This window comes from Nicotiana tomentosiformis, chromosome 7, assembly GCF_000390325.3.
Source record: "Nicotiana tomentosiformis chromosome 7, ASM39032v3, whole genome shotgun sequence".
Classification (NCBI taxonomy): Eukaryota; Viridiplantae; Streptophyta; class Magnoliopsida; order Solanales; family Solanaceae; genus Nicotiana; species Nicotiana tomentosiformis.
The window spans coordinates 39,970,419-39,983,646 of record NC_090818.1 but is presented as its reverse complement, the minus strand read 5'-3'; the positions used below and the strand labels follow the sequence as shown (position 1 = coordinate 39,983,646).

The following is a 13,228-nucleotide window of genomic DNA, read 5'->3' as shown; positions in this document are numbered from 1 at the left end:
AATGCATATAAACACAAATAAAGGCTATTAGACTTCACAGTCTCCCAGGACGGACCAGGTCTCAATCCCTCATGGTGTACACCCACACGCCCGTCACATAACATGGGTGCCACCTCCAAACAGTCATATTATACCAAACTCCGAGTTTCATACCCTCAAGACCAGATTTAAAACTGTTACTTACCTCAAACCAAGCAAATTCCTACTCTGTGATGCCCCTGCCTCTCAAATCGGCCTCCAAACATCCCGAATCTAGCCACAAGAAATACAATACAATCAATATAGGCTAAAGGAACCAATTCCACAAGAAAATTATCAAATTATAGCCAAAATCCAAAATCGACTCAAACCCGGCCCTCGAGCCCACGTCTCAAAAATCGACAAAAGTCACAAAATCCGAAAGCCCATTCACTCACGAGTCTAACCATACAAAATTCATCAAAATCCGACATCATTTGGTCCCTCAAATCCTCAAATTACGCTCTCCAAAATCCCAAGCCCTAACCCCTTATTTCACTTCAAAATCCTATTAATTAAATGATGAACAAAGCCATAGATTCACGAAATTTATACCATTATGGGTTAGAATCACTTACCTCAACGTTGCTCCTTGAAAACCTTTAAAAAATCGCCTCTCTCCCGAGTTTCTCAAGTCCAAAATTGAAAATGAAAGACAAAGCCTCGAGCTGGAGCTTTTCTGCCGAGCAATATGGCACGTGCGACCCCTTTTTCCGCTTCTGCGATGCCGCACCTGCGGAATCTACATCGCAGCTGCGGAACTCACTTGTGATCCCAGGTTCCGCATCTGCAGCCAACCTTTCGCACCTGCGTTTGCGCACCTGCGCATAACTCTCTGCATCTGCGAAGCCAGCCACATTCCTCCTCTTAGCATCTGCGATCTCTCGCTCGCTTATGCGGGCTCGCAGGTACGGAAAAGACTTCGCACCTGTGACCACTGCCAACCCTCCTCATTTCCACAGCTGCGACTTGCCAAATGCACCAGCGACCCCACACCTGCGACTCCCCCTCCGTAGGTGTGAAAATACCAGTAGCAGCAGCTTGAGCTACATTTTTCCAACTTCAAACAATCCGTTAACCACCCGGAATCACCCCGAGTCCCTCGGGACCTCAACAAAACATATCAACAAGTCATATATCAACATACAAACTTATTCGAGCCTTCGAATCACTCAAAACAACATCAAAATACCAAATTACCCTCAGATTCAAGCCTAAGAACTTCTAAACTTCCGAAGTCCACAAACGATGCCGAAACCTACCTAACCACGTCTGAATGATCTCAAATTTTACACACACGTCACAAATGACACCACGAACCTACTTCAACTTCCGAAAATGCATTCCGACCTAGATATCAAATTTTCCACTGCCGACCGAAATCGTCAAATTTCCAACTTTTGCCAATTCAAGCTTAATTCCACTACGGACCTCCAAATCAGATTCCGGATGCGCTCCTAAGTCTAAAATCACCTAACGAAGCTAATAGAACCATCGAAATTAATTTCCGAGATCGTTTACATATAAGTCAACATCCAGTTGACTTTTCTAACTTAAGCTTCTACATAAGAGACTAAGTGTCTCAATTCACTCCGAAATCACTCTGGACCCGAACCAACTAACCCGATATATCATAATATAGTTGAAAAGTATAAAAGGAAGCATAAATAGGGGAAACGAAGCTATAACTCTCGAAACAACCGGCTGGGTCGTTACATCTTGCTTACTGCTCTGAAGATATTTTACGCCCTTGATCCACTATTGCCTGCAATGTCAGAACCCACTGAAGAAGATTCAGAAGATACCAAAGAAAGGAAAAAATTCCAAGATGATGAATTGCTCTACAGAGGACACATTCTGAACATTTTGACAGATCGACTCTATGATTTGTATTCCAATAAATCACCAAGAGAAATCTGGACAATATTGCAAATGACATATGAAAATGAAAAGCGAGCTATTGATAAATTTCTGCCCTTACAATACTTTGAATTTAAAATGGTTGAGACAAAGCCCATTATGGATCAGATTCATGAGCTACAAATCTTAGTTTCAAAACTAAGTGATTTTGAAGTTATAGTTCTGGATGCACTTCAAATAGGTGCCATACTCTCGAAATTGCCTTCTTTCCAGAATGACTATAGAAAGAAAATCTTGCATTCTTCTGATAAATTAACAGTGGAACAATTTCGAACTCACCTTCAAATTTAAAGTGAAACTCGTTCTTGTGAAGTTATTGTCCAACCTTCGAGTTCCAATGTTAATTTTGTTAGTTAGAATGATACATGAGATGAAAACAAAAATCTGAAAGTTTCCAACAAGCCTCGATTTAAGAAACGAAATGATTTGAAGTGTCATCATTGTGGGAAGAAAGGACACAAAATTTGTGATTGCAGGTTTAAGAAAGCAGGAATTAACTTCAATCATGGGAATTCTGGAAATTCGAAAAATGTGAAAAATCCGAGAAAGCAAACATAATGGAAAGTTCTTCTCAAGTCTTGGTTGTAATGGTTTTTGTGGTACCATGTAATATGGTCATAGAATTAAACATGGTTGTTGCTGCTATTAAGAGTCAAGACTGGTGGTTGGATTATAGCGCCACAGTTCATGTCAGTTATGAAAAGAATATGTTCAAGACCTATGCAGAAGTAAAGGACCCGAGAAGGTTTTGATGGGCAACCATGTGACCGCAGATGTTGCAAGAAAAGGAAGTGTTGAGATAAATTTTACTTCTGGACAGAAGTTAACATTGCTAAATGTATATCATGTTCCCAACATGAAGAAGAATTTGGTGTCCGCTAGTTTGCTGTCTAAGAGAGGCTTAAAGATAGTCATAGAATCTGATTATGTAATAGTAACTAAGAATGGTGTCTTTATTGGAAAAGGATACAATTGTAATGGCATGTTAAAATTGAGTATTAATGAAATAAATTATGTTTGTGCTTATATTATTGGGTATGATTCTATTTTATGGCATGCTAGATTAGGACATTTAAATTTTGGTTCTTTAAAATATATGTCTAGAAATGGTTATATATCATGTAAAATTGAACATGTAGGGAAATGTGAAATTTGCATACAAGCAAAAATGACAAAGAAACCATTTCGTAAAGTTGAAAGATTTTCAGAATTATTAGACTTGGTACACTCTAATATATGTGAATTAAATGGTGAATTAATTAGAGGAGGCAAAAGATACTTCATTACTTTTATAGATGACTTCTCTAGATTTACATATGATTATTTACTTAGAACAAAAGGTGAGGTTTTTCAAAAGTTTAAGGAATATAAGTCAATTGTAGAAAATAAAAAAGGTAGAAAAATTAAAATAATTCGGAGTGATAGGGGCGGCAACTATCTTTCTTAACCTGCTTCTATCAAAGCAACTTGTAAACTCCGACCATCGTCTCAGTGAAGGAGCCCATCGGTATGGAAAACGAACGATTAAGAGTTCTTGCTTAAAAAAAGGTACGTACTAACTAAGAGTGGAATCTATCCTGATTTTCAAGTAGCGCTTGATTGAGGGATGAACCCTGAATCCGTATTTTCCGGTACTATGCCTACTCCCCTTTCCTCTTTCAAGTGGGTTGAACTCTTTCTAAAGCAAAAGGCTGAATATTTTCCTACTGAATTTAATAACTTTTGTGAAGAGCATGGATTAATACATCAAACAAGTGCTCCCTATACACCACAATAAAATGAATTGGCTGAAAGAAAAAATAAAACTTTAGTAGACATGGTTAATGCTATGATTTTAAATGTAAACTTACCACATAATTTATGGGGTGTAGCTCTATTAACTGCATGTTATATTATAAATAGAGTGCCTTCAAAAAGTATGCATATTTCACCTTATGAGATTTGAAATGGTAGAAAACCAAATTTAAATTATTTCAAAGTGTGGAGGTGTATATCTTATTATAAGGTTCTTAATTGGGGCCTAGAGGAATTAAGAGTATTTTTGTAGTATATGCACAACATTCAAAAGCATATAGACTGTTAGATTTGGAATCTAATACTATTGTTGAATCCATTCATATTGAATTTGTAGAAAATAAGTTTATAAAGGATACTATGAATGAGCATTTAGTTGAACCAAATTAAAGTGATGTTGGTGTGAGTAAGAGGTCATACTCATAAATTGTTAACAATGACAAAAAATAACAATACTCAATTAGAACCTAGAACAAGCCAAAGAATTAGAAAAGAAAAACACCTCGATTCTGATTTTATTTCTTCATATTCTATAGTTTTTCTTTAGATTCGAGAGATGCAGCTTTTTGGAAAGAGGGCATCGATGATGACATAGACTCAATAATGTCTAATAACATATAGATTTTAGTTGATTTGCCTCCTGGGTCTAAACCTATAGGTTGTAAATGGGTATTTAGGAGAAAATATAACGCGGATGGTTCTATACAAATGTTAAAGACCAGTTGCAAAAGGCTTCACGCAAAATGAAGGCATTGACTACTTTGATACATATGCTCTCGTAGCTAGAATAACATCTATTAGAGTACTTTTATCTTTGGCATCTATATATGGTCTGTATGTACATCAAATGGATGTTAAAACTACATTCTTAAATGGAAACTTGAGTGAAGAGATTTATATGAAACAACCTGAAGGATTTGTTCTTCCTGGAAATGAACATAAAGTTTGTAAGATGATAAAGTCTCTCTATGGATTGAAACAAGCACCAAAGCAGTGGCATGAAAGATTTGATAGTATAATATTATCTAATGGATTTGTATATAATCATGCCGATAAGTGTATTTACTCCAAATTTGTAAAAGAATGGAGTTATCATTTGTCATTATGTTGATGACATATTGATATTTGGTACGAATATGCTTGGAATTTCTGAAACTAAGAAGTTTTAAACTTCTGTTTTTAAGATGAAAAACTTTAAGGAAGTTGATACTATCTTAGGTATCAAGGTTAAAAGAACCGGAAATAATAAAGTGACTTTATCACAGGCCCATTACATTGATAAGATACTTAGCAAGTTTAGTCATTTGGGCATAAAAGAGTCTAACACTATATATGACACAAGTGTCAATGAAAATTTGGGAAGAACATTAGCTCAAATAGAGTATGCAAGTGCAATAGGCAGTATGATATATGCAATGCATTGCACTAGACCTAATATAACATTTGCAGTTTGTAAACTTTCAAGGTTTACTAGTAATCCAGGTAATGATCATTGGAAAGCGATAATAAGAGTGCTTGGGTATTTAAAAAGAACAAAACACTTAGGGTATTTGCTATAATAGTTTTTCTACCATATTGGAAGGATATTCTTATGCGAGTTGGATTACGAATATTAATGATAGCAAGGCTACTTCAGGTTGATACTCATTTTAGGAGGTGGTGCCATTAGTTGGACATCCAAGAAACAAACTTGTATTTCCCATTCTACAATGGAATCCGAATTTATTGCATTAGCAGCTGCTGAAAAAGAAGCGGGAATGACTGAAGAACATGTTACTAGACATTAAATTGTGGACACAACCTATGCCAGCCATTTCTATATACTGTGATAGTGAGACTGTAATATATGTAGCTCATAATAAAATGTATAATGGGAAATTAAGACATATAAGCCTCAGACATGCTTATATAAGAGAGTTAATTACCAATGGAACTATACTTATAATATATGTGAGATCAAATAAAATTTTGATTGATCCACTTACAAAGGCATTGCCAAAAGAAGCAGTACAACATACTAGTGAAAGAATGGGGCTGAAACCCTTAAATTAAAATATAAGTGATGGAAACCCAACTTTGAGTTAGTATACACTTTACCAATATAAGTTCAAAGGGTAATAACAAGTTACTTGTGTTGTTTAAGCACTGATCTCCTCTTAGGAGCCTTAATTCTAATCTGCTTATTGTTATATGAGGAGCTATAGATTTGTTAAGTGCATGTAATAACATGGGTACAATGACAAACTCGAAAGTGCAAACTGTTATTTTGAAGAGGTTGAATTCATTCTTAATGGAATTAGCAAATGTCTGCGTAGAATAAAGTCTAAATTCCACCTATATGAATATGAAGTGGTGCCGCTTCAAATAAGACTTAAAGGGTTGGTCTTATAAATATTCTTGAAATCATGGGTAGCACATGGCCATAAAAGTGCTAAAGCTCTATACTAGAATGTTTCCCTGCTTAATAATATTATGTGTGTGATACTTTCGGTTTGACAAAAAGAGTTACGGTTCAAATCTTTGGATACCAATAATTTTGTCGAACTTTAAGATATTTACACTAGTGGAAAGTTCAAATCTACACAAGATACTTCCATTATACACTATATTATAATACATATACAAACTAGTGGGGAATTGTTAGATATAGTTTGTATATGTGGGGTTTTCCACATCAGTGGCTGAAAGCCACTTTTGAGGCCTTAAAAGGCTAAGCCCACTAAGTCATATAGAATGAGTAGTTGACATACTTCTAAAATATGTGTAACATAATATATATATATATATATATATATATATATCCAAATGACTTGGGCACGGGCACGGGCGTGGGCCGGGTCAGACCTTTAAATAAAGGTTTTATTTTCGTATTTATCCTTTTAGAGCAGTTTCTGATTATTTAAAATTCGGATTTAAATTTGAATTTTAAATAGAACATATATAACTGTTCGTATAGGAGTGTGAATTTTTTGAAAAGTCTTCTCTTGAATTCTATAAATACAAGGACACCACAGGAGCAGTGATATTTAATTTGCAAGTATAATTCTGGCTTTGTTGTATCCTGAGGGAGAATTGCTTGTAATCCTCTAAAGAATATACGGGCAATATTTCTGAAAGATAATTGTCACGACCCCAATTTCCCTCCGTAGGTTGTCGTGACGATACCTAATCTCTAAGACTAGGTAAGCCTAATAATTATGCGGAATTACTAAATATAAAGCTGAATATCAAACCTCAACATCTGAAATAAATAAAAACTGCGATTCAAAATAGTTACAACTCCCAAAACCCAGTAGAAATAAGTCACAAGCTCCAAAAAGAAAACTATTAAATATCTCTATACATCAAAGTCTAATGAGGAATGAGAAAAACAACATAATAAAGATATAGGGAGACTCCGAGGTGTGCGGACGCTGACAGATATACCTTGAAGTCTCCACGTACGGGCTAGCTCACCGGTACCTAATCTCGTAAGCAGTACCTGAATCTGTACAAAAAGATGTGCAGAAGTGTAGTATAAGTACACAATAACGGCACCTAGTAAGTGTCAAACCTAACCTCAGTAAAGTAGTGACAAGGTCAGGTCAGGGCCCTACTGAAAATAATTGAAAACAAGGCAGAAGATATAATAATATAATGAAATGATTGAGAAGTGAACAATGAGAATTTATAGAAAGATAACAACACGTGATTCAAGAAGACAACTATAACACATAAGGAAAAACAAGATTCTCACGAGTTAAGAAACAGCAACAACAACAACACAGCAAATAGAGGTAAACAAAAGGGGCGCTCCCGAGGTACCGCCTCGTAGTCCCAAAAGTAAATATGCAATAGGGCACGACAGAAAACTCGTGCAAACAATGATAATCGCACGGCAGAAACTTCGTGCTACAACCAAACAACCATCTCAACCAAAACTCACGAAAACAACACATAACAATTGGAATAATGAATTACAGCAAGGAATCCAACAGTTAAAGAATGAATGCGAAATCAAGAAAATAGGTAATTCAACTAAGCATATTGCACATATTATAAGTAAGAGATAAGAGACGTAGACATGTGATATTAGGTTAAACATGATAACTACACGCGCTAGAGTAATTCAATTAAGGGAATAAAAAGGAACTATTTAGCAAAAATCGAATTTTTCAACATTTAGCCCGAATACGCACTCGTTACCTCGCGTACACGGCCTTCACATATTGCAAATACCATAACAATACGAAATCCTAAGGGGAATTTTCCCACACAAGGTTAGACAAGTCACTTACCTCAAATCTCACTCACTCAATCAATAAGAATATCTTTCCCTCAATTTTTCAACTCCGATCATCTTGAATCTAGCCAGAAAAATTATATATTATAAATATAACTATAAGAAACTAATTTAAATAATGAAACTACGATTTTAGTAAAGAATTGAAAAATCGCTCCAAAAGGTCGACACGGGCCCACATCTCGGAACCCGATCAAAATTATAAAATATGAACACCCATTCGATATGGAGTTCAACCATACAAGAATTACTCAAATTCGACCTCAAATCGCCTTTCAAATCCCTAAATTTTAGCCTAAGAAGTTTTTCCCAATTGTTCCTCGAATTTTCGACTAAAACACTAATTAAATGATGAAAATAGCAATAGATTCATGTAATATAGCCAAAATCGAGTGAGAATTTCTTACCCCAATGATTTTCTTGAAAATCTCTTGAAAAATCGTCACAAACCGAGCTCTCTAGGTCCAAAAATCAAAGTGAGATCAACCATCGAAACTAGGCCTTTTCTGCCCAATGAATTCGCACCTGCGAACCAACAGCCGTATCTGCGGAATTTTCATCGCAGGTGCGGTTCTCACTTAGCCCAGCAACATCCGCTGCAGCGGACCAAAATGTGCATCTGCGCTTCTGCTCCTGCGACATAAGAGCGCTTCTGCTCACACGCTCCTGCGGATTAAGTCCGCTGCTGCGATCACGAGGCCTTCTTGGCCTTTCCGCTTCTGCGCTTCCCTAATCGCATGTGCTAGTCCGCTTCTGCGAAACTCTGACCGCATCTGTGGTCCCAACTGGGCAGGCCACAAACCGCTTCTGCGGTGCCACACCTACGGCCCAAAGTGCGCAGGTGCGATTGCACGAGACACAGCAATGCTTCAGCTTTCCCACAAGTCCAATATTATTCCAGACTCAATCTGAATCACACCCGGGGCCCCCGGGATCCCGTCCGAATATACCAACTAGTCTTAAAATATTATACGAACTTAATCGAGTTTTCAAATCACGTCAAACAATGCTAAAAACACGAATTGCATATCGATTCAAGCCTAATGAACTTTAGAACTTCTAACTTCTACATTCACGCCGAAACCTATCAAATCAATCCGATTGACCTCAAATTTTGCACACAAGTCTAAATTGCCATTACGGACCTATTCCAACTTTCGGAATCGGAATCCGACCCCGATATAAAAAAGTTCACTCCTGGTCAAACTTTCCAAAAATCATCCAATTTTCTAACTTTCGCCAATTAATTCCGAAATGACCTACGGACCTCCAAATCAATATCCGGACACGCTCCTAAGACCAAAATCACCCTACGGAGCTACTGAAACCATCGGAACTCCATTCCGTAGTCGTATTCATACAATTCAAACTACGGTAAATTCCTAGAACTTAAACTTCCAATCTAGGGATTATGGGTCCCATTCCACTCCAAAACTCTCCCGAACCCGACACCAAGCACCCCGCCAAGTCACAAAACCGCAAAATAAATAGATGAAACAATAAATAGGAGTTCGGGGTTAATACTCTCAAAACGACCGGCCGGATCATTACAATAGTGATCTTTCACGCCTCAAAGCTATACTTCTCTTTTAATCTTCTTCAATTTTTTTAGCAGTGCTTATTAGGAAAGTAGAATGAACAAAATATAATGTATCCTACACGAAAGATCCAAAAGCCACTAGAAAACAGGATAATATAGAAATTTATTTAATGGAAACTATGGAGGGACTAGTTTCACCATAAATAATTAAATCGCTGCTTAAAAATGGTTTTGGGAGAGGTTCCTAACCATGCCCCAATTAAAGATTAAAACTAGGGAAATTGATGACTTTGAAGTAGCTGTATATCTCACACGTAATAAATTTTCCGTTACTGATCACTGACAAAGTTAGGGCTCTGTCCTTAACTTCAACCTGCAAATGTTTGTCAAATTTCTTGATAAGATGTAAATTACCCATTTATATATACTCTAGTTGGTAAAACCAATCCATTATTTTCTAGTAAATCGTTCAACCCGTCCAAGTTAAATAGGCTAGATTATGATCCATTTGTTAACTTGACACAGCATGATGAACTCAAATGCCAATCAAACTATTGAGTCAAAACAAGTCAAATAGTGCAACCCGACGGGTCCAAATGCGATCCAAACCATGCAAAAGCAGATCTGAAGAAATTTGGAGTCTTGAGATTGTACAAAAAGAACACTAAGGTTTTCCTTTAAGAAAGATACACTAAGGTTTATTCTCACGCCCAATCTTGGAGAGCGCGACCGGCGCTCAACCAAGATATCTCAGTTAAACAAGCCCACTTGATGCCTACCATCCAAACCTACCCATGAATAATTTGAGAATCAATAACAAGAGATAGACATGAGAGAATAAAGTGTACAATATCATTTTCCATTTCTTGAAGGAGCCTCATTGACAAGTTTTCAAAAAATTACAAGTTCACATTTTAAAAGTGGAAACGTCCAATACTACAACATTTATAGTCTATTTTCCAAATCAAAACACAACCCAGAATATGTCTACGAAGCCCTTAAGGGAACATGAGCAAAAATATGAAAGTGTCAATGACAAGGCCCCGTCTATACCTCAAAAATAATATACGTGAAAAACAATACAACACATAGCCCCTGGTAGAATAGGGCTCACCAAAAATCCGCTGAGTGGAGGGTATGCTGCTAACGAGGATCAGTGCCGCATGCTGAGGAACCACCTGCATCCATTAAAGATGCAGCGCCCAAATAATGTACGTGAAAAATAATACAACACATAGCCCCCGGTAGAATAGGGCTCACCAAAAATCCGCTGAGTGGAGGGTATGCTGCTAACGAGGATCAGTGCCGCCTGCTGAGAAACCACCTGCATCCATTAAAGATGCAGCGCCCCCGATAAAAGGAACGTTAGTACATATGGAATAAGACTAGTATGCAAAACTAAATACCCGCTCATGGAATGGAAAACCAACATAAGAAGAGAGAAATCTGGAAGCAGTAAGAAAATTAATAATATTTAAATGCCAAGTCAAAACAGAGTAAATTTTTAAGTAAGCATTAACATTTTAGGTTGGGAGATGCTTAGTACCGATACACCACCATGCACGTGGCATGGAGTCCGATCACTACCCCACCGGCTAAGCCGTCTCACCCCAAAGTATGAAAATTGACATAAAAATACAACACCACCATGTACGCAATATTACATCCAATCTCTGCCCGATCGGCTAAGCCGTATCACCACAATGTCGTATGGGTCGACATGGTCCTTGCTAGCTATCAACTCATCCCAATCAAGAAAAATAATCTCAATATAATATAACGGGGATTCACCCCTTAATCACTCCTACATTGGTACATGTAGTTTTGGGTTTGAGCATTTATAACCCAGCCTTCCTCGGTGACTTAACGATTCTCCCAAAAACATGTTCTATACAAAGAAACATACTCATATCATAGTCTTTCATCAATTCTTTCACTTCATTGGCACTCTTGGCCACACATAATAATCTTTATTTTTGGCACGATGACCTCATTTCGTAATTCATACTTTTCATTTCATTACCTTTCAAGGGTCATCATAAAACTTCAACTTAAAAAATATATATTTAAAAATCATGGCTTTAAATACACAAGTAAGGAGTCTTAAACACATTAAATTTTCTTCCAAAGGAAAGCATAATAATTTTCATTCGTGTAAAATCACAAGTACTTGGATAAATTAATGATATAAGCAATTTGGAACAATAGAAAGAGGAACTGACCAAACCATAATTGAAGTTTACAAGGTCGGAGAATCCGATTTTACGGAAAGGCGTTTATCCAACATACCTCGATTAAATTTTTCTTAGCATCACTACGGCGTTCCACTACTCTTAGCAATTCAATCTAAATTAACATAATTCAATTTAACCATTATTAGAAGGAAATCACATGATATAAATCTTTTAAGCATTTCGCTGAATACCTAATATGCGAATTTAACTACAAGATTTGACAATAGAATTCCTCCATCCCATAACCCATTCCAAAGCAAATAATCAATCTACAATAGTCCTATAACACCTAACAACCTTCATTGGTAGATGCATGCCAATCCATATACTCCTAACTCAAGAATCAAACCTCCCATTCTTCACGTGCACCCCAAATTCGAAATTGAGAGCTAGGGATAAAACCTTACCTCTTTAGTAGAAGACCTTGCAAGCTTTCCCTCTTGAATCCCTAAGATTTGAGCAAGAATTGAGGTTTTTGAGATGTTGAGCTCTCTTTCTCACTCTAGAATGTTCCCCTCCCTCTAAAATATAAGTTGGTGCCTTCCAAAATGACCTGTGATGTCTTTTTATTAAAATAGGGCCGGATAAAAAAAATTCAAAATTCAACCTCCAAGCTGGTTTTGCGATTGTGGAATGCACCGCGAACCGCAGAGTTGAGCTCCAAATTTGGGTTGGTCTGTTCAAGTCTGCGACCGATTTTGCGTTTTGCGGATCGATTCCGCGGTCGCACATTGGACCGCAGAATATCCATCCAAAATTTTTCATGCTGCTTATTCGACGTATACATGGTCTGTGAAATGAATTTGATGTCGCATATCGGACCGCGAAATAGCCCTCAAAATTAAGCCTCTCCTCGTTCACTTCGCGATGATTCTGCGGTCAGCGGAATAGATCTGCGGTCGCATAATGGACCGCAAAAATATCATATTCTGCAAATTTTCTACCAACTCCACAAATGTATTGCACAGTCCAAAATATCCGTATTCGGTACCATAAAATCTTAAATTCTTAGCGAACCTTTACAGGGCCTTACATTTATACTTTTTTTTAAAAGAAAAAAAGAAGGAGCAGACGTTTGGTAAGTCGCGAGAGTTGCGAATTGGCCTATTATTTGACTCGAGCAAAATTTAGATGAGTTACATCATGACCCCCGCAAATTTGATTCAGCTCCCTCATATTTTCAGCAATGGATATAGCCTTAGTGTTGTGGGTTCAACCAAACCAATAATATTTTACTAGTAACATAAATATATAAGTGAAAACAACAAAATTAAACAAATGGAGTATTATAGTCTGTTTGGTCAAGTTGTAAAATCAGCATTTTGAGAAATATTTTTTTTAAAAGTGCTTTTCGAAAAAGTATCTTTGGAGTGAAACAGTTTGTGCTTTCCTAATCAATTTGAAAAGTGTTTTTGAGCAACAATTTGTGTTTGGCCAAAC

General features: G+C 36.9%; 1 long non-coding RNA gene across 1 annotated transcript; it reads right to left on the bottom strand.

Annotated features, from left to right (window-relative positions):
• Window positions 1–10,516: 10,516 nt before the first annotated feature.
• Window positions 10,517–12,327, bottom strand: LOC138895133 (uncharacterized). Its single transcript, XR_011409335.1, has 2 exons — window positions 12,196–12,327; window positions 10,517–10,878 (listed from the first exon to the last, which is right to left on the bottom strand). It is a non-coding gene; the product is annotated as an uncharacterized lncRNA (long non-coding RNA).
• Between the last annotated feature and the right edge of the window lie 901 nt (window positions 12,328–13,228).